This window comes from Puma concolor, chromosome C1 (assembly GCF_028749965.1).
Source record: "Puma concolor isolate L17-30 chromosome C1, mPumCon1.1.hap2, whole genome shotgun sequence".
Lineage (NCBI taxonomy): Eukaryota > Metazoa > Chordata > Mammalia > Carnivora > Felidae > Puma > Puma concolor.
Genome location: NC_141674.1, coordinates 133,281,351 through 133,304,084, shown reverse-complemented (window position 1 = coordinate 133,304,084; position 22,734 = coordinate 133,281,351). Strand labels below are relative to the sequence as shown.

Below are 22,734 nucleotides of genomic sequence, written 5' to 3'. Positions count from 1 at the left end.
CCGCAAGATCGTGACCTGGCTGAAGTCGGACGCCCAACCGACTGAGCCACCCAGTTGCCCCTGTGCTACCAACTTTTGAATTTGTTATGATAATACTCACTGCGTAAATTTCAGTGGATAGCACAGTAGAAATTTTGTAAATTTGTTTTCTGTTTTATTGCTCAAGGTCAAGTCCAATGTATGCATTCTGAACTATCAAGCAGCTTTTATCCTTGTGATGTTTCAAAGATGGAGGTTCCTTCCATCTTGTGGTTCCTACATCCGTTAGGGTCTGAGAATCCTCTGATTTTTGACCAGAGAGAGGAATGACATGTCTGTCTTTTTTCTTTTTCCTAATTCCAGCTCAGTAATGACCATTATTATTTCAGTTACATTCCAGTTAGTGACATCTAGTCACTTGGTCACATCTGATGACAAGAGGGCTAGAAAATATGGTTTCTAACTGGGAAGTTGTCAGCCATTCCACATTTTGGAAAGGAAGGGGTGTGAGCTATGAGGTTCTGGTGACAGATGAGTGCTTCTGCCACTATGACCACCATCTGATTTTATTATTTTTTTTCTTTTTGGGTAATAAAAAATTAAACGTAGTAGAGGATAACATGTGAAAGCCCTAGTTTCTAAAATGTATTTTAAATTGAGTAGATTCGGGGCGCCTGGGTGGCGCAGTCGGTTAAGCGTCCGACTTCAGCCAGGTCACGATCTCGCGGTCCGCGAGTTTGAGCCCCGCGTCGGGCTCTGGGCTGATGGCTCAGAGCCTGGAGTCTGTTTCCGATTCTGTGTCTCCCTCTCTCTCTCTGCCCCTCCCCCGTTCATGCTCTGTCTCTCTCTGTCCCAAAAAATAAATAAATGTTGAAAAAAAAAAAAATTTAAAAAAAAAAAAAATAAAAAAAAATAAATTGAGTAGATTCATATTTTTCCAATTTTTTTATAATCTCCTGAGTGCTTAGAATTCAGGTTTATCATTTTACTTTGAATGAGTCACTTTCATTATTAGGTTTGTATCACCTCTTGCATCATTCACAAATCCAAATAACTTTTAATCAGAGAAACTTTTAATCAGAGACACAAGTGCATTATGCTCTGGCCAGTAAATGAAATAATAGGCATTTTCAGATTGGGGCAATTTCTCCTAATAACTGGTGCCTAATTCCTAGAACCTAAATATCCTCTTTTTTGGAAAGGCTGGAAACACCATGAATACTCCCAACTCTATTTCCTACTCTTTTCAGACATTCGAATGATAATTATTCTTTTGTTTGTACTTCTTAAGATCTCACTACTAGTACCAGCCCATAGATTTGCTTGTTTGTTTTAGAACATGCTTTGAATAAATGTAACGTTTGCAGAAATTCAATCTGAGAGTGGAAGACATAATGGATTATTGGTGGGCATAACACTAGAAGTAGAAAAGAAAGAGAAAATAGTTGAAACAGTGTAAATATAGTGTAATAATGGTTGGTGTGTTGAATAATACTTTAGACACTAAAAACCCCCTAACTCTAACTGGCTTAAATGATAAGTTAATTCATTTTCTAACTTAGAGGAAGGCCAGAGAAGAGCAGGCTTGGTTGGATGTAGGCTTGGTTGAACTGATGCCTCATTGACATCTTGAAGGAGCCATATCCCTTCTATATACCTGCTCTCCCATCCACAGCTACAGCCTTTTCCCCCTTGGTCATAAGTTTGTTGCCACTACCAACTGAGGATAATTGTGTACTATTCTCATGCAGCAAGAAAAAGTAAGAAACCTGACCCTTTACTATGGACTATAAATCCATTATTTCAGTTTGAATGGGCTAAATAAGGTTGCTTTCTCACACCTGGAGCAGTCTCAGTTGCTGGGGAAATACCATGTACTGTTGGGATTTGTATTAATTGGAGTCCACCCCAAGATCTGGAAGTGTATTCAATTTTCCCCCAGTCATTTGAAAATTTGGTAGTGGTTGAGGGAGCATGGTTGGGAAGGTCATTGGGAATGATGGTTCTCTGAACATAATCAAGTTTCTGTTAGGAAAAGAACTAGAAGAAGCAAAACATAATTTCACTGAGAATGGGAGAGAGAGATGTATTGATTCACTGCCATGAGAATATTTGCTGTAGAATGCGAATTACTGTACTTGAGAGCAAATCATGTTCTTCATGATGGATATTTTGAGGTTCTTTATCAAAACCCTGCAAGCAGTAGATAAGGATGGTAATGGAGGTGATGATGATGATGATGACGACTACAACCATGACAGTGAAAACTGCATCGATAATACCTGTGATGATTTAACAAGGCAATTGCTCAAACTGTCACTACCAAGCATGTTTTTTTTTGGTGCTGAATCATGCTAAATTTACAGAGAAAGCCCTAATTTATTCCACAGAGAAAGATACATTTGGGATCTATAGTTGCTTCCCAGTAAATAAGACAAACATAGGTTTAGATGATTGAAGATAAGGAAATTTCTAGTGAGAAATAGAACTAGCTGCTGGAAACTCTGCCTTCCTTAAATGTTCTTACTCTTTGGATCTGTGTATGTTTCTATTTTTTAAAGACAAGTACCTGGGTAAGATAAGCAGACTAATAACATATACATTTGAGGTTGCTTAGTAAAGAAAATATTTTTTAAGCTATGCCTTATTTTTATTTACTTTTATTTTTTGTAGACTTGTTTCATATTTCAGATTCCACTTATCAGACAACTTAATATTGCATGATTAAAAAATAATTTTAGGGGCATCTGGGTGGTTTGGTCCAGTTAAGTGTCCAACTCTTGGTTTTATTTCAGATCATGATCTCACGGTTTGTGAATTCAAGCTTCACATAGGGTTCCATGCTGACAGCATGGAGCCTGCTTAGGATTCTGTCTCCCTCTCTCTGCCCCTCACCTACTCATGCTCACTCTCTCTCTCAAAATAAATACATAAACTAAAATATTTAAAAGGCAATTTTAAATTATTTTATTAAAATTAATTATATTAAGATGAATAATACTGAATAGCTCATAAAACTTCTTTGTTTTGTAATCTATAGGATTAACAGCTAACATATGATTAATTGCAATTAAAATCAAAATCCCATTTTTCCCAAATGAAATAAGAATATTTACTTTAGCCTAGAATATTGTAAGTAAATTGAAAGGATCAAAATCTCTTCCAAAAACACCTGTAATTAATAGTATTTTTCAAAACTTATATCAGAGCTATGACATTTTTCTGGGAGGTAGCTTTATTAAAGATGTGCATTGGAAAGATCTTTACATTATATATTTTTCATAATAATATTCTTAATGTTCGTAATGTAGAGCCATATATAAACTACCTGAGACAAATGATTATGCAACACTTTATAGAGTGTCCTGTTCTGCCCCTTTGTCTTGCTTGGATAGATGGTGACTACATCACATAGAATTCATATAGTGAGGCCATCTGTGCAAAAATGGAGGTGATTTTACCTCCATCGGAAGTGAGCATGTTCTCACAGATGGTCTCAAGTACCCCAGAACTTCAAGTCACTCTATCATCATTTACCTAGAGACTAAACTCTTTTACATAAGGAGAAGTAAAGTCAATTAACTAGTTTTGCGTTATTTATCTTATTTCCTTTGTGCTTTGTGCTACATCAGAATGTGAAGTTGCAGTTCTGATAGGGCCCATTTTTTTGAGAGACAGAGAAAGAAAGAGATTAATATCAACAGAGTTACTGACTGTTTTCTGTGGCCAGTCGTTGTCCTCAGCACTCCCTCTACACTTTTCAATTTAATCTACAGAGTTATCTTGTGAGGTACTTGATACCTCTATATTCTTTTACATATGAAGCTTTGGGAAGGTAAATTACTTGCCCATAGTCAAAAACCCAGTAAGTGTTGCAATCAGGGTTCAAACTGAAGCAATGTGCACTCTTAATCCACTACACTACACCCATGAGTCAGCTTTAAGCTGGGAGAATGGGGGTTAAGATGAGATATGTGGGGGTTTGTGGTATACTACCATTCATGCACAAGACTAGGTACTCAGCCCTGAGGAAAATGACACTTGGGAATATGCAGGGTGGTAATTTTATACCTTAACATGGGCACCTATAAGTTTGTATATCTGTTAGTTCCATGAAGATGAGTAGAAATGACACACAGAATTTGTTCTAAAATTTTAAAGGAAGTAACTGTATGGCATTCTGAAAAAGAAAACAAAATATAGAGAAAGCAGAAAGATCAGCAGTTGCCAGAGTTTGGGGGAGGGGATTGGGTGGAGGGGGGGATGAACAGATGGAATAAATATAATTTTTAGGGCAGTGAAACTCTTCCATATGATACTGCAATGTGAATACATGTCATTATGTATTGGCCAAACCCAAATAATTAACTGTACAACACAGAGTGAACCTTAATGTAAACTATGGACTTTAGTTAATAGCAACGCAGTAATATTGTTTCATTAATTGTAACAAGGATAACACAGTAATGCAAGATATTAATAATAGGAGAAACCTTGCGTTAGGAAGAAAGGGGATGTATGGAAGCTCTATAGCTGCTCAATTTTCTATAAACCTACTGCTCTAAAAATAAAACCTATTTACTTTTTGGAAAAGGAAGAAAAAAGAAACTGAGTGATTATAGGACTATAATTGTGAATCAATCAGGAAATAGGCGACTCATTTCAGAATAATTGTATCTTTTCTTCAATAGTGTTGAAATCTAGGACGTCCACATTTTCACTTAGATTCAGTCAAATTCCAAAAAAGTTTTCTGTGCTCTCTGTATACCACTAGGCTATGAATTCTGGATGAGCCCAAGTCTACTTGCCAGGATTACTCCCTAAATAGGAAAGAAGCACCTTTAGAAAGCATTAATCTTGTAAAGCCACAGGGCCACAATTAAAGAGTGGTTCAATGGTTTTCCTAAATGTATAACTTACAAGGACAGATTTTCCCCTGCATATTTACCCTGATTATAATGATGGGCTCGATTTCCCCATGTATAGTCAGCCATTGTTAACATGCTGGCATTTGAAAGGAGTATTTACTCTTGATTTTAAACATAAAAGAGCTTGTATGAGCAGAGAAAGAGGAAGTAGGTAAATACTAACATTTCTTGTGGAGTGGAAAGCAGTTCCCCTGCACTTTTCTCACCATTCAAGTCACAGTTTGAGAAGCTTTAGAAATTGAGAGGGCCAATGGATCCCTTAACTGTGCTTTCTCCACACAGTTAAAGCTCAGTGTGAGACGGCTGGCAAATAAACAATAAGAAAGAAGTCACATGAGGAGGGGTTATTAGAGAAAGAGTAAGGAGAGTCACATTTTGGTTATAACTAAGGACTAGCTGACTCACCCATGCATGAGAAATCCTTCCTCAGGTGTCATTTTTTAGGGATGGTGGCTTAATTGCCCCCCCAAAAGGCAGCTTTTTTTAATTCAGAAATGACTTATGCCTTACTATCATATCTACCATGTCAGGATGGTGGGGTTTATTTGGTCCTCATATCGCTTCATAAAAAAATGGGACTTTTTTAAAGATAGCACAATTTTAGAAGAAAAGATTGAAATCCATACCACGGAATAGGTTTTGCTATATACCATTTGATAGGAATAGGAGCATGTAAACATATTCCCAAAAAATATATAGGTACTCTATAATTAAGAGTTTGTATAATGGGGAACGAAATTCCAACATGGATATAATGTTAATAACTTAGGTAAACAACAGTTTTTGTCTCTTTAGATTTTGATTATACTGGGGTGAGAGGAGTGAGAGGGAGTGGTATCTTTCTCAGTGCCAGTCTGTGTGCAAATCCTGTCTTCACTTCCACATTTGAACATGGTTGATGTTGAACTTGTTGCTTCCTGTTATCAATTTTGATACATCAAGTGATGACATCTCAAACTTTTGTCCTTAGGACAATTTCTTCTTTAATACATAACAACTATAATTCTATTGCTATTGTTCTTATAAGGTCTGTTCCTGGAGGCTACTATACCTTGTAATGCAGGATTAATAATAGTGCAATTGTGCTAAAACACTTCGATTATTTGTGGCTATCCTGAAAAACTGTGCAATAGAAGCCCTTGGTGTAGTTTTGGAAAAACTCCATTGATTTTAAATGAGTGGGGAAACACAGAAATGTCAAGATAAATTACTAATCAGAAGTTTTTTTTTTTTTCCTATTATTTACCTATATATGCCCCATCTTTCCCAACCAACTTTGTACTACTAAGGGTATTTATATCAAAATGCCAGTGAGCACTATGTCTATTATGATTACTAATTTACTCTATCTGTCATGCACTTACTATATCATACTATTTTATAAGCTATTGTATCATTTATTTGGTCTTCACAAGAGCCTGTGAGATCTGCATTATTTATTATACCCATTATACAGATCAGGAGACTGAAGCAGCAATAGAAAAGCACTTGCTACATGTCACATAGTTACTAATTAATGAAGTCAGGTTTTTTACCCAGAAAATCTTGCTGTAGTGTTCCTGATTAGTAATACATTTAAGCAGAAACAACTCTACTAAATGAAGACTATACGGATAAAAGTTGCTAACAAACACGATCATTGTTATTATTACAATTATTTATTGTAATTATTTTCTCTCATGTCCTTTTCTGTTTTGACAAACTGAACTGCAAAAATCTGTCTATAATTTGGTAGTTCAGGATTTTAAATTTCAATAGTGATTGAATATGATTGTTTAATAGTTCACTGTCTTACACAGTGCACTTCACTACTCTAGGTAACTGACTCATTTTCTTTCTAAACACAGTTATAATAGAAAGCACTGCCTCACTTTCTAGCAGATGGAGAGCAATCTTGTTTTAATGCACATCATTTATAATAGATACAAGCTGTCAGATAACTTCTGGTAAAATAGGATGCTGAATCAGACATTTATTTTTAGTGGCAATTGTTGACACATAGACTAGCCCACCCAAATGAAAGTATGCCATATTACTTGGCTCTATAGATAAACTATGTTATAATATTCTTTGTCATGTTTCATTTTAGGTTTCTGCTTTAGACTTCCTACCATACACCACGATTTCCATCACTTATCTTTAAACAGCTTGTTGTCCTAAAACCATTGTACGTTATTTTAGATAGTTATATTTTAGCTTTTTTTTCTAAAATAAGAATCATCTAAAACCTGGTAGTTTTAAGTCGTTACATCATAGTTAGAAAAATGTGCTCTGGAATACAACAGACCTAGATTTTAATCCCAGCATTGCTCCTTATTAACTGAATGGAAAATACGTTTTAATCCCTGAAAACCTCCATTTTTTAAAAAATGTATGATTTTTCTATCAAAGATTATTATATGAATCAAATAAGTTAGTGTTTCTACAGTGGTAGTAATTTACCATATATATCATTAACTGTAGTTCACTAATATGAGGCATCAAATAAACAATGAAAGCCCCCAAGAAAAACAGATTTTACAAAAAGTGAAGGAGCTGAATGAACACCTACATGACCATGTTGGTCATATATCAACTGTGTCTGTTTCACTTAGTTAATGTCTATCTTGTATTGTTTGATAAGTATTTTAATACTGCTACTGGAAAAAAAAACAAAAGAAATATTGACATCATATGTACAACGCCTCTTTTGGTTAATTCATATAGATGTGATATTTGGAAAATACAATGGTAGCTAGATTTGGGTAAAATTAAAAATGCTTAGTGTACATTTTAGCTGCACATATACTAAATATGGAACAATACCGAGATTACCCTGACTACTGCATAAGGATGACATTTGTGAAGCATTTCTTATTACATAATTTTAGAAAAAATATATTTTATATGTTGTTTGTATATTCAATGATAAAGCAAGTATGGTAAAATTATACTAAATGGGGATTCTGGGTAAAAGTTTATGGGAGTCCTTTGAACCATTTTTATGACTTTTCTACAAGTCTCAAATTATTTAAAAAATTAAAACAAATAATATCTTGGGAAATAAAAAAGTAAAAATAAAGTAGCAACCAGTCTTTTAAATTAGTATGTTTCCACTATATGTAGATGAAGCCATGCAGGATAGGTGCTTTTGAAGTATAAGAAGTTTTATGTATTATGTGCGTTACATTTTAATTTTTGGATTTGCTAGTACTACTCTACACTAAAATAATGTATTTTTTTAATCAAGTTGTTAAAAAGCCATATGAGCTTAATTGATACATCATATAAAAACAAATTCTTGGGGCGCCTGGGTGGCTCATTCGGTTGAGCATCGGACTTTGGCTCAGGTCATGAACTCACCATCTGTAAGTTTGAGCCTGCATCGGGGCTCTGTGCTGAAAGCTCAGAGCCTAAAGCCTGCTTCATATTCTGTGTCTCCCTCTCTCTCTCTGCCCCTCCCCTGCTCATGCTCTGTCTCTCTCTCTCTGTCAAAAATAAACATCAAAAAAATTCTTAAGACTATTATTTATTTTTTACTCCAGTGCAACAAATAAATGCTTTCATACATACATTCATAAATACAAATTATGGTAAGTTCTATGTGAATATACTGTGTTATTTTCAAGAGCGACAGAGAAGACATTAGTTAGATTACTTGGTCAGTGAAAGTCTCACTGAGGAGATGACATTTAAAATGTTACTTAAAGGATAAGAGAAGAAAATTATGGAAAAAAAAAGTGGGAATGTTGACAGGGAGACAAGGAGTCTTTCAGAGAGAAACCAAGTTTAATGCCTTGAGAAAGAAGAGAGTGGAGCATGCTTGAGAAGGTGGAAAAAAGATAGTATGGTTGGCGTACAATAACCAAGGAGAAGAGTGGCTCAAATGGAATGTGAAGAGAGAGGCTGGGGGTATATCATCCAGAGAGGCTGGGGGTATATCATCCAGAACCTTGAAAGTCAAGTTGGAAAATTTAAAGTGTCACTAGGCCAGATTTATAATCTATGCAACTCTGTTACTGTGAAATATAGTGTGTATATTGTGTGTGTTTGTGCATAGGGGTCAAAATGGAAATGGAAGATTAGTGAAGAGCCAATTTCAATAGCTTAAGATGGGTAGTGGTTGCTTGGACTAGGGTATTACCTGCATAAAAGGAGGAAACATCATTTTGTGATATATTATGTGTATGTATTATGAATGTGTTATGGGTAGAAGACATTTAATTTATTACAAATAGCTATGGCTTAAGACTTCAAGTGAAAGCATGCTAATAATAATGGTATGCTTAACACTTAAGAAAATATTAGAAGCTTGTGAGCATTGTGTTAACTAAGACTTCTAACTAAAAATGATTATTTTTAATAAGCATTTAATCATGATTATTCATATAATCACAAATTATATGAAACTTTTAATTTTTTATTTTCCTTTATATACTCATATTTAAATGGATATAACTTACTGAGAATGTACTATTGTTCCTATTTTCTTAACGGTTCAATTATACTTAAAATTATTAATGACAAAATTTTGTATTATATTGGTAGAGGATGATGATGCACTTCTCAAATGAACAGAGTAATAATAAGTGAATAATGAATTTGTTAATCCCGGATATTGTGAGTTTGTAGGAGGTACATGTATATCTAATAGATGATGAAAAATTTTTAGCAGATATTATTTGAAATCATAATATCCCATGTGGATTAGTGAACTTGTTATAGTTATAATTATACAAACATTTAATCAATGCTATCAATATTTCACCATTGAAGAGTTAACAGAAAAAAGACAACCAAAAAGTAAAGAAAGAAAAATGAGAGTTGGTGGTGTAGAAGGTATACATAGTATATTAGGAAGAGTACTAGCCTAAGTCAAAAGATTTGGCTTCCAGTTCTGGATTCAGGTAACCTTGGTTAATTCATAACTGATGATTTGTAAGGTTTCCTTTCAACTCCCAAATTCTTTGATTTTTTCTGAAATACACCAGGGATTGGAGCTCTCCAGCTCCTTGTATTTAAGTGTTTTTATTCATTTTGCCTTCTTTCAGCACAAGTTCTTTAAAAAATCAGAACTTATAATCAGTGAAAATATTTCATTGTCTGTCACTGTTACTTGAGTTTGTTGAGACACTGGGTTGTTGGGAAAAATGGAAACATCAGATGAAGGGTGGTGTTTTATAGCAAGAATGAGATGATTAAAACACTGAGCCATTGAGATAGTGGGTCCAATAGAAAGAAGGAAATAATAGTAACCAGTTTTAGTGGTTGGGTAGGAAAACATTATAAAAGTAATCAGTAAAAGAATTGTGGACCAGCTGCTACTATATTTCCAATTGCATTATTCCTTCTTAGAGTGACTCTGTATCCTCCAAATTCCAAAGCTTATTTTCTCTCTAATGAGGCAATGGGGGATTTAAAGCTGCTTCTCCAAATCTGGATTTCAGCAAAATCTGTTTGTTACTATCACAAAAAGAAATATGTCCCAAAGCAAGCATTATCATAAGGACTACAAAGAGAAAAAAGCCCACAATTTGGGTTAGACTACCTAGGGTAGAGTTCTAGTTTAGTATCCTACTAGTTGTTTTATGAAACTGTGAAAAATCATCATCTGACATTCAAAAGCAGCATTTACAAAATGTGAACAATTTTGTCTGTTTCATTCATCCCTAGTAGGAAAAGAAGTGTTGAATATGACAACTTAAAGTGCTTTGTTATCTGGAGACTGATATATGCTTGTGAGCTAATTTTTACTATTCATCAGTTTAGCCAGTCTAGTATGGCCATTGATGGATATAGATGAAAATTGAGGAAAATTGGGGAATTGAGTTGTGTTCCCAAACCCGATGCTAATTAAGAAAAAAGCAAAAAAATTCCACAAAACTCTTAGTTCCTCCAGCTTCGGAATAGATCATCATAGGAACATTAACTTCTCTGTAAGATGCTGTTCACTCTTCTAACTTCCATCTCCACCTTCTGCTTCTTTGTAATCACTGATTCTTTCACTCACATTATGAGTTCTCTAAATGCCATCCAACTCATGATACAATTGGAACTGAATTCAATATCTAATGCATACATGCAGATTAATGCTTTTCTTTGTCATTGTTTCTTATCAGGTCTAATGTTGATTTCCTACAAAAACATCAAGTAGCATCAATGTTTCAATGTTTTTTTTTTTAGAGTATCCCCAAATATTTAATATTATACAAGTCCAAGATGTAATGATCTTCTGCAGAGCATATTGATTTTTAGTTAGTGCCAAACCAGGGGTTGTAATCCTAATTTTGTACAGACATCTTCCTAATGCCTCCTCCCAATGTAAATTCAGAAATTGTCATATATCCAAATGGTCATCAGTCAGTAGAATCATCTTGCAGTGCAAAACATTATTATTACCAGGTTGAAGAGTTTTCATTCATTTTATAAAATTCATTTCAAACTATACCTTGTAATATAAACCTCTAATTTCATTTTATGGAAATAAGTGAATTTGCTTAAACAGAGAAGGAAAGTTTGAAATATGCAGCCTAAACATATCTATTGTGAAATTGTGTATAATTCCCAAAAGAAGAGCTTCAGACCACGTTTTTGTGTTTACTTAGGCTATTAAATGGTTTATGCCAGGAAGCAAGAGTGTGGGGTGAGGACGAGTACAGAAAGGATATAAAGGAAATATGAAGCATGTTACTGTGGCAACTGTGGCCAACTGGGGCTTGATTCTCCTTAGAACTTTCTGAGAAGTGTATGGAGTGCTTGACAGAACTGTCTACCTGAAGGTAGATCATGACAAACTCCTTTCCTCTATTGGTTGAGTACCGCCCTTGGTGTGTTAATTTCCTAGGCTTATGTGTGCCTACTGAACAAGATTTACTTTGCTCAAGGTGAAATGTTGTGAATATTTTGAAAATCAAAGCTCAATTTTTACTGCCCACCATAGATTCTACAAGAATTAGAAGCCAAGAGGATGCATGGTGGGACATTAGACACATTATTATGAATGCGTTTTGTGAACTTCAGTGATAAACCACCTATACAAACAGTTTAAATCATGCAGAACCCAGTATTATTATTTTTATACCTACACTTCTAATTTATATTTTCAGATTTGGAAAACCAGAATATACATAAACTGGATCCTCTTTATGTTTATGTCAAAACTGCAAATAATGTGAGATTTTATTCTATTTGCAAGCCAAGTTTGCCTGCAGAGCTTCCTAGATCTTGAGAAGACATGAGACTTTGGGTCATAGAAAAACTACTTTATTACTCACAGGACCGCAGGCAGCATGAGCTCCACACTCAAATTGGTTCCTCTCTTTTTCAAAAATCATTGAAAAGATAAAGAGCAGCACAAGGGTGTTTATATTCTGGAGAAATCCTCTAGGGGCAGTTCTGAAAGATCATTAATGTCCCTTCCTTCCTCATACCTCCCATAGTCTAAGGTTATCTCCTCCAAGTACAGGATTTTTGCTCTCCGTCCAGCTCCATAAAGTCTGAAGTTGCTATAACTTCATCTTTTTTTCTTCCCGGTGGTCTCCTATTTCACCCAGAGATTTATCTAGAAGAGTCAAATGAAAGAGGTGCCAAAGTATATTTATAAACTGTAACTATAACTAAGTTTTAATGTCCTAATTCTTATCCTGAACAGGTTGCCATCCAGAGACTATAGACATTTACATGGGTCTGGGATTGCCATTATAGGGTAAAGAAAGACACATTGTGCTGAGAAACTGTCAGGAAGAAATCCTGGAATTTCTAAAGTCTATATATAATGCCCTATAACCCTCAAACCCTTTCCCCTAAGACTGTATCATAGTCACAAGCCAACAAGTTAAGTTGTTCTAGTTGTATAGTATTCTAGGTCACAAAGAAATTTATCATCACAGCATAAGCTCCCCTAAGTTTCAAGTAAGCAATGTAAAGGTGGCCCCAGGTGGATGATATGCACATAGTAAGTCTGTATTATAGCTGAGCAACTCTGAGTTTAGGAAACCACAAATTTTATAAGGCCACAGGTAGCCACTGGCTCAACTTTTACCCTGGAGAGAGGGATTATCTTTATTATTCTGATCAAGCAGTGAATCTGCCCCCTGCCCCAAAGGGAGACACTTATCTCTGTCTTCTCAGGCTGTTTGCTTTACAAACATCCTTGAAAGGTAGTACAAAATAAAGGTTGTCAATGCCTTTGCTTAAAACAAAGAGAAGAAATTTCAGAGATTAAAAAAAAAAAAAAAAAGGTGAGAGTTTCAATAGAGAATTGTGTCCATATATGTTGTTGATTTTGGTAGTGGCAAGCTAGTCCTTCCAACTGAAATGACTATCTGTCCTGTCAGCTATGTTTCAAAATAATACAGCCTGAGAAGAACTTGCAAATGAAATATTGAATTAGGAATAAAAGATGGCTATTTGACAAATTTACTTCTGTTCATTATATTTTTATCTTATTTATCCCCAATGTTATAGTAAGAAGGAAAGTGGAACTTCCATTTCATAATTTTTTATGAGCTACATGTACAAATAGTAACAGCTAAATTGGAAAATAAATCAAAGGTAATAGAGAAAACCATTGAACTGTATACTAATTTGCCTCTATTTTAGGCAAATAATTAAATTTAAAAGTATCTTTTATTGTATTGTATTTAATACTTTTATTTTGAAATACTTTGACTCTCTAAAAATTGGAAGATTAGTAGAAGCTCCCATAAACCATTCATCCTACTTCTGCTAATGATAACATCATACATAACCATAATAAATTATTAAAACCAGGAAATTTATTTTGGTACGATATTATTAACTCAACTATGCACCTTATTCAGATCTCATATGCCCACTTTTTTAGTGTATAGTTCTTTGAAATTCCGTATATGTATATGGAATATAATACAACCATCACCAAAATCAGGATACAGAACACATCCATCACCACTTTATAACTCTCCTTTTCTTTTTTTCCCTTTAGAGTCATACCTTTCCCTGGCCCTAACCTCTGGCAACCACTGATCTGTTCTGATCACTATACTTTGTGACTTCAACAAATATTACTAAATGGGAGGTTATTCAGCTAAAAACTTTGAGATTGTTTTTTTTTTTGTTTTTTTTGTTTTTTTGTTTTTTTGTTTTTTTTTCATTCAACACAAGTCTCAAGATCCGTTCATGTTATGCATATTGGTGGTACATTCTTTTCTATTGCTGAGTAGTATTCCATTGTAGATATATAACACATGTTATTTACCCAGTCACATGTAAAATAAACCTTTGGGTGGCTTTCAGTTTGAGGCTATTGCAAATAAACCTACCATGAACATCCATGCACAGGTTTTCATATGAACATAACTTTTCATTTTTCTGGGATAGATACCCAGGAGTATGACTGCTGAGTAAATTGCATGGTAAATTCATGTTTAATTTTATCTAAAAACAAAAAACAAACAACAACAAGAAACCCTGCCAAACTGTTTTCCAGAGTCTGTACGATTTTCCTACTGTATGAGATCCAGTTGCTCAACATCCTTTTCAGCACTTGGTATTACCAATATTTTTTTTAATTTATATTTTAATAATTCTGGTAGGTATGGAGTGAGATCTTATAATAGCCTTAATTTACATTTCTCAAATGGCTAGCGATTTTAACATCTTTTATTTGCTGATATTCCTATATTTTTAAGTGTAATGCTATTTATTTTGTTATAACCAAAGCTACATTGTGACTCTAAACAATAGGACTTCCTTTGCCCAACTGATTGATTGATTTCTTATCCTTTAAGAGGCTGTATTTAATTTTGTTCTTATTTGGGAAGTTTATACTTTTCAAGCAAAACATTGGACTAACACACAGTTGCCTTTTGATTTCATTACTTTCACTTTTTTGTTACTCTACGGTCTCTTATATGTTCCTTTAAATACTGCCCTGATTTAGATTGGGTTAGCATCAATTTATGATCATGTACTGCTTAAATCATTTTCCTTCTAATCCTCTTCTTATCTGTTCTAATAAACTATAATGTTACATTAGAGGTTTACAATAAGTGGAAATAAGAAGACTATTATTAGTTTACTAAAGTGAGACTATATAAAAATATGTGAAAAACATACTGTTTTAATGAAATAGGAGATTAGCCAGGGGTCAAGTAGGTGAGTACTTTCTGTAGAAAAGAGCTGACTTTATGCGTTCATTTCCTTCTTCATTCAATCATTCTGCAAATATTTACTAAGCACTGATTTTGTCACAACACGCTATGGAAAATACCAGTGTGTAGGACCTTTATATCCTTCAAGGACTTTACAAGGAATTTGGGGTGAAACTGGTTATAAGAAGTAATTAAAAAGTAACACCAGACACTCTGGACTATAGATAAAGACTCCAGGTTGACATTACTAACTGCCTTACACTTTACCAATTTAGGCGTTATTGTGTGGTTTTTTAATGTTTTATTTATTTTTGAAGGAGAGACAGAGCATGAGCAGGGGAGGAGCAGAGAGAGAGGGTGACACAGAATCCGAAGCAGGCTCCAGGCTGTGAGCTGTCAGCACAGAGCCTGATGAGGGGTTCAAACTCACGAACTGTGAGATCATGATCTGAGCTCAAGTCAGATGCTTAACCCACTAAGCCACCCAGGCGCCCCCCCCACTTTTTTTTAAATCTGTAAACGAAGTACCTGGAATCAAAAATTTCAATATTCACTTCTAATATTCAGAAACTGGAAGTCAGAGAAAGTTGATCGTCAGGATTCTTATAGCTGACAGTTAGGATTCCCTACTGTGCAAAAAAGCATAAAAAGAATGTATGTTGTGGCTGCTTAGCACCACAGCTAAGAAAAGGAAAAGAGATGTGCGCTAAGCCATGACATTGGATTATCTTTGTACGTACTTAAAAGAAGCTCATAATAAGTGATAGGTTGCTCTCTCATGATGGACCACAGAAAGAACAAAATTGAAAAGGCAAGTATCTTGCAGAAAGGTGAACATAGACTCAAGAAAGACCTGGGTGATGTCAGTAGTATTATTTCGGTCACAAGCTTTCTCTGTTTCACTAATTTGTCTATAAAGGAACAGAATTTATCTTTTCTATGTACTTAAAAAAGAAGACAACATGACATGATTTTAATTATGTTGAATACCTGCTAAGCAGTATAATTTATATATTTTGCATTCTATGTTGTGATTCAAATTCAGCTGACCCTTGCCATCATATTGCACAAAACTGCACTGATATTATAAAAATTATTTCAGAGAAAAAAACACCATTGTGTATTAGAAGCAGGAAAGCAAAAAGATGTGGGATAAATATAGGTTTAATTTAACAGGTTAAAAAGAAAAACATGTATTGATATAATTCGTGTGAGTTTAGTCATTTAATGACTATATTCAAACATCAGTTCTTCTGTATTCAGTGAGAAAATGGGAATATCCTATCCTCTATTTCACACAGTTAACATAGCTAGTCATTAATAGAATATATTAAAACATGCTTAATAGCTAGACAAAGTGATTGGCTAGTTATGAGAGCTGGTGTATTTGCAAGTCTAAGTAAACAACATGCATGCACAATATGAAAACAATAGTTTTTTTTTGTTTTTTTGTTTTTTGTTTTTTGTGCAGACTTCAATAACTGTCGTTTACTCCTGCCTAACCAATGACAATAACATGAGTTACATTAATGGGAGTTTTAAAGATAAAATAACTTAATGATTTTTGTTAGCTGATTCCTATGTTCATAGAATAAGTTGTTACATAAGTTTTTGTCTGAGGTCACTCAGTAAGATTAAACAAATGATATCTAGGTTATTGATGAGGAAACTTTTTTCTAGCACACTATTTTTATGCTTAATTAATGAAAGGAATATGCCTAAGTGAGGTTTGTTAGCTTTTTGTTGACAAAGATCTTGCTCATGATAGGTTTTTGTTATATGTCTGAATGAATAAAAATGTCAAAAAAATCTATGTCTACACACTTATATGTATCATTAAAATTTTTATATTATACATAAACAGTAGGTGGTAAAAATGTTAAGTTTCTATTTCTGATTCTGTAGCAACTATCCATGTGACCTTGGTTCATTAGTTCTTCTCTCTGACATCCCTTTTTCCTCATTCCACCAAAGGAGGCAAGACCATTCTCCAAAATGTCTTTTTAGTTTAAAGATTTTTTTCCTATAATTTGTAAATTTTATAGAAAATATACAAAAGAAAAATATACATAAAAATTAATAATTAGACATTATTTATGTCCCAGAATAAACTGTTAATATACTGTATTGCCATCACAATTTTTATATATAATTGAATAAACTTTTATATGCATGTTTTATAAATTTCAAAGCAAATTAAAATTGGTATGTTATGTATACTGTATATATCCATATAATTTTATAAATTTAAAAGCAAATCATAAGTGACAAAAAGCACCATTGTTATTAAATACTATACAATATGATGCTCTATACAGTGAAATGCAACAATATAATTATTTTCCTATTTGTTAGACTTGTGTAGGGTAGATGAAGTTGGGACTGAGAACAAGATTTCATTGGGCAGGATTGTCAAGTATTCTGTACATTTTACCAGTCCAAAATGATAACTGATGTTGAGATTTTTCTAGCAGATATTTATTCACTGTGACTCTGCTTTAAAATTTGCATTTACTTCAACTACCTTGTTTGCAGACTTTGACTTTTAAACAGAAAAAAAGAATTATCAAAATTCCTAAATTGCGTATCTACCAGTGGGTTTCTTACACTAACTTTTGCTTTTACATTTATCTGTGAGAACTCTTCATTTCAGCATGCAGTGTGGTATTTTGGTGTTTGTTCTATTTCCTACTCAGAAGTATGGTTTGTGAATTGATTTGGGAGGGGATGGAGGGAAGGACCAGCACTCTGAGTCCTTCAAAGTCCAGGTCTCATCCCTAGAAGGGCCACCTGCTGGGTTTTCTTTTGACATGGACCTGGGGTTTCTGAGTGAGGTGACAAATAGGTCAGGAGACACAAAACCTGCTTCCATTTTCTCTCTGGTTCCTGGTTTGTTTTAGTTTTGGTCAGAATATGTAGGTTGGTCATTTTGTTTCTCATTCCAGTTTTATCAGTCATATGGCAATTTTTTTAAGTTTATTTACTTATTTTGAGAGAGAGAGAAAGAGAGCACATGATTGGGGTAGAGAGAGAGAGAGAGAGAGAGAGAGAGAGAGAGAGGAGAGAGACTCCCACGCAGGTTCTGCACTGTCAGTGCAGAGCCTCATGCGGGGCTCAGACTCACAAACCACAAATCATGACCCGAGGCGAAATCAAGCCAGACACTTAACTGACTGAGCCAACCAGGCATCCCAAGAAAAGTAGTATTTAAAAGTATGTTCCAGCATTTGGTCATAGTTAAGCATTTAAACAATTCGAAGAGATGATTTCTGGTTCCAAATGGTAGGATGTGGGATATTTGTTTCTGGTTGAGTTGCATGAGAAATTCTGTGGTGTGTCGGTAACAGGGTTGCAGACAATATACCCCGTTGTAGTAGTAGTAGTAGTAGTAGTAGTAGTAGTAGTAGTAGTATTTAATGTATTTTTTTTTCAGCCCTACTAGCTTATAACCAATTGAGCTGAACAAGTGAACAAAAGAGAAAACAACACACCAAGAGTTTGTGTTCCCTGGGTATACCATGCAGCCTAATATGGAGGACCTGTCTCCTCATTTCCATTTCAGCCTGTTTCTGGACCATAACTGCATTTATTTCAACCTTTCCTGGTGTGTGTGTGAGTGTGTGTGTGTGTGTGTGTGTGTGTGTGTGTGTGTGTGTGTGTGTGTGTTTTGCCTCACAAAGACCAGGTAGTAAATAACAGCACTTAACCATTAAAATGGATGGCAGATATCTCCATTCCTTAACTCTATTCTTCTACTTGAAGAAGTTTCCAATTCATTTTGCTTCTTTGTTTGCTTGTCATTCTCCCTTCTCCTATATATATTACCAGAAATCCTCATTTCCTTATTCACAAATTCATCTTAAATCCTAGGACTAAGACTATACATATATGATTTTGCAGCTCTTTCCTGATTTTCCCATGTGCCCAAAATATGTCCAATTTTAATCATTTAACAAATTTAGAGTGACTCAGCTATATGAGGAATAGAAAGATGTAAAAAAAAAAACTACATATCTGCTTTCTAAAAAATTATATTCTTGTAGCAAGCATAAAATATGCAAAGAAATAACTGAAATGTTTGGTAATATAAGAAAGAATATAAGATATATAAGAAAAAATATTTAAAGATAGGTGAATTTTTGTTGCTACTACTTAAATCTTGATTTCATAATAGTCTTTAAGCTGATCCTTAAATAATGTCTAGGATTCAATCTTATCATCATCTCTTTTTGGGTTAAAAGTCTTTAAATATTTGAGTAAAAACTAGAAAAGTCTTATGTGAAAGTAGATACACTCTACCTAGATTCCTGAGGTTTAGATTCTAGAAAGAAAGTATTAAATTCTAATATGACAAGAACAATACTAAAATTATTAAGAAACCTTTGGAAACAGTGTATATGTGTCTGCTTGTGTGTACTAGAATACAATAGGCACACAAAAATGTGCTCTGTCCATACATAACACATAATTCCATCTGTTTATTAAAGATGATATGTTAAGAGATTTGAGAATGAAACTGTTGAGTAGTTTTAGTTTAGGGCAAAATCTGACTGGAACAATGAGGCATAGAGTATTGCTCTGGGGTTGAAACTGACAAAACCTGAGCCTGGCTTATTTGCAAAGTCCCTGCTATTCCACTCTAGCCCACGCGCGCGCTCTCTCTCCATGTCTCTCTCTGTCTCTCTCTCAGCCAGTGATTATATTTGCATGGACATTCATTGTGAATCTGGCAATTTGTCTTTCACTCTGTTTGTATTTTCTATTTACTGGTGATGCTTACATTCCTCACTCAGAACATGTGTCCTTTGGGGGAAGAGAAATGGAGTGGTGTATTTAGAATAATTTATTCCTAAGTGACTTTTTCCCCAAAATATTGTTAGCCATTCTCAAAACTCCACAGCTACTTCAATGTAGAGAATATAAAAGGAAAACTTTGAAAAGCTAGCCACTAAATATTGTGCTAGATTTTCTATAGATATCCTTCTTACAATTCTGTGAGAGAGCTTTTATTATTTGTTTTATAAAATCAAAAGTTCAAAGAGTTTGCACAGGTTATAAGTGCTGCATATATCTAATTAAGTAACCCATGTTTCTCCTCTATAATGTTTCATAAAATAATGAGAAATGATTTGAAGAAGTTAGCAAAACATATATCATGAAACAATTAGATCTCTTCTTTCTGTGTCACACATTTGGACAGACCAAATTTATTCTAATCTTTCAAAACAGATTTATACACTGAAAAAAAGCTTGACAATAACATAGTCTATTAAATTAGCATTTTGTTTCTATGTTTGTGCCAACATTAAAGTGACATCTTGCCATAGGTCTAAGCTTCAATAAAATCAGTCAAAAACAGATTTTTTTCTCCATATCTTGTTTCCTTTAATGCTTGTTTTGAGAAAGCGCACTAACTAGATTATGTTCTGATGACAGAAGTTAGAAATGAAAACAATCTAGTTGTACACGATGTGCCGAGTCTAGATGTCAAGCAAGGATGGATGTATAACCAAAAAGGGGATATTAAAAGACATTGAGCTGATACTAACTAGTGAAGACCCAGCATATATGGCAGCAGTATAATTTGTTGTTTTTTGAGGGATTGAATCATAGGACTAAAAATGAGGCAATGAAGTGTGATTTAGGTGATACGTAGTGCTAAAAAAAGTTAATGAAAAATAGGAAGCCATTGTTTCCTAGGAATACTCATTAGGTAGGTTATAAGACATTTGGGTAGAATAATATACTTGACTATAGATATAGGACCAGCTGACAATTTCATAGCGTGATGTACGTGGTGAAAATAGAATAACATTGACAAATATGCTTATTAGTAAGTCCTGCCTCCTCAGAGTGTTATGTATACATGTATGACTTGTTCTGGCCAATGAATTGTGAGAATTATATCAATTATAATTTTTAGAACTAGTGTGTGATTTACCACATTCCCCTTTTCTGTCTTAGCAATTATGGAAGCATGAATTTAAAAGGAACACCCATCTCTCTAAGAATCTAAATGACTACAATGTATAGATCCTCAAGAGCCTTCATGTAGCCTCAGCTAGAAACAAACTTTTGTTTTAAGGCAATGATAATATGAAGTTGTTTGTTACTACAGCATAACTGTGCCTGTTCTGTCTAATATACATATTGTGAATTCCTTCCTTACCACTGTATCTCTACTAGCTAAAATAGTATCCAATATAAATATTTATGGAATTAGTGACCGACTTAATAAATGATAACATATAAATCTTTGTTGCCTTCTTTGTGTGTGCAAGCTAAGGATAGCCTAGCAAAAACAAAAAAACATATAAAAGCCATCTGGAAATAAGGAAAAATTATTTACATAATTTATGGGCTAGAAGTAAGTGCATTTTACTGGTAGAAGGCAAAGGTTAACACTAATTGAGCTAAGGAGCAGGAATAAGAATCTTGGGACCTCCATTAGTGAAGTAACTTGAGGCTCTTGCCAGTCACAGGGCTAGCACTAGGGATTTGTGAGGTGAAAAGATTCATTTTTTTTTTCTTTTACATAGAAAATGCTGCATTAGGAATTTAGTTGTACTTTGTGTGATTCTAGGTGTGAAACTTTTACATAGCAAGGAAACATGAAATGGAATTGTAAATTGCTGAGTAGTCTTTCTTATTCAGACAGATTTTTTTGTCTTTGTGTTAGAAAAAAAGGAGATTTGGCAGCCAGCCATATAATTAGAATTAACCTTGGCTGTGAAAGCATGACAGATGAACTAGCCTGGTCACTCTAATATTTGCCTTTCTGCATGTGGAATTCCTTTCTTAGACCATGGCATAGAAGGAAATGTTCCTCTTTTGAAATTTTTCTCTGTATACCAGTCATGTCGTTTCCTCGGGACACATCATAAAGATATGCCACTGAATACTCTAATTGTGACCTTCACCAGAGTTATGAAAAACCATCCCCCCCAAAAAAAACCCTAATCTATACCTCATTGGTCAGAATCTCAGATTTTAATAAAAAACTGAATTCTAGTCAGTTGAGTGATTTTTCCAATATTTTTCAGCTTACTTTTCTTTGACAGTCATGGGCCCTGTAAATTGAAAATATATTCAAAATATTTGAGCTAAATTGGTTTAGCATTTTACAGTTAAAATAAAAAACTGCTGTTTTCTCAGAAGACCACATACCACCACTGACAACACTCCCCCTCCCCATACACCAACATCACCTCACCAAAATACTTTTTTTCCCCTCTCTCTACTGAGTATTACTCCAAATTATCTGAAAGTTTAAAATTCAAACTCAGCAGGTATCTAACCCTCCCAGGAGAGGAAATTATGCAGAATTTAAAGAAAGTCATTTATGGGGTGCCTTGGTGGCTCAGTCCGTTAAGCATCTGACTCTTGGTTTCAGCTCAGATCATGATCTCATGGTTTGTGAGATTGAGCCCTGCATCAGGCTCTGTGCTGCTGGAGTAGAGCTTGCTTGGGATTCTCTCTCTCCCTCCTATTCTTCTCTCTCTCTCTCTCTCTCTCTCTCTCTCTCTCTCACACACACACACACACACACACACACACACACACACAATAAATAAACTTAAAAAATAAAAATAAAGAAAGGAAATTGGCCTGGCAATTGTTTTGACTATAGGTAACAGAGCATTTTCTGTTTCGGTCCAACTCCATCAATGAAACTTGAGTCGGTGGAAGTCATGTCCAATGACAATGAGAAGGCT

The 22,734-nt window shown here is 34.4% G+C and overlaps 1 protein-coding gene and 1 non-coding gene across 5 annotated transcripts in view; both read left to right on the top strand.

Annotated features, from left to right (window-relative positions):
- Positions 1 to 22,734, top strand: part of LRP1B (LDL receptor related protein 1B) — a 1,907,075-nt gene that overhangs the window by 961,703 nt on the left and 922,638 nt on the right. The window lies entirely within an intron of this gene.
- Positions 7,673 to 7,775, top strand: LOC112849117 (U6 spliceosomal RNA). Its single transcript, XR_003222550.2, has one exon. It is a non-coding gene; the product is annotated as a U6 spliceosomal RNA (small nuclear RNA).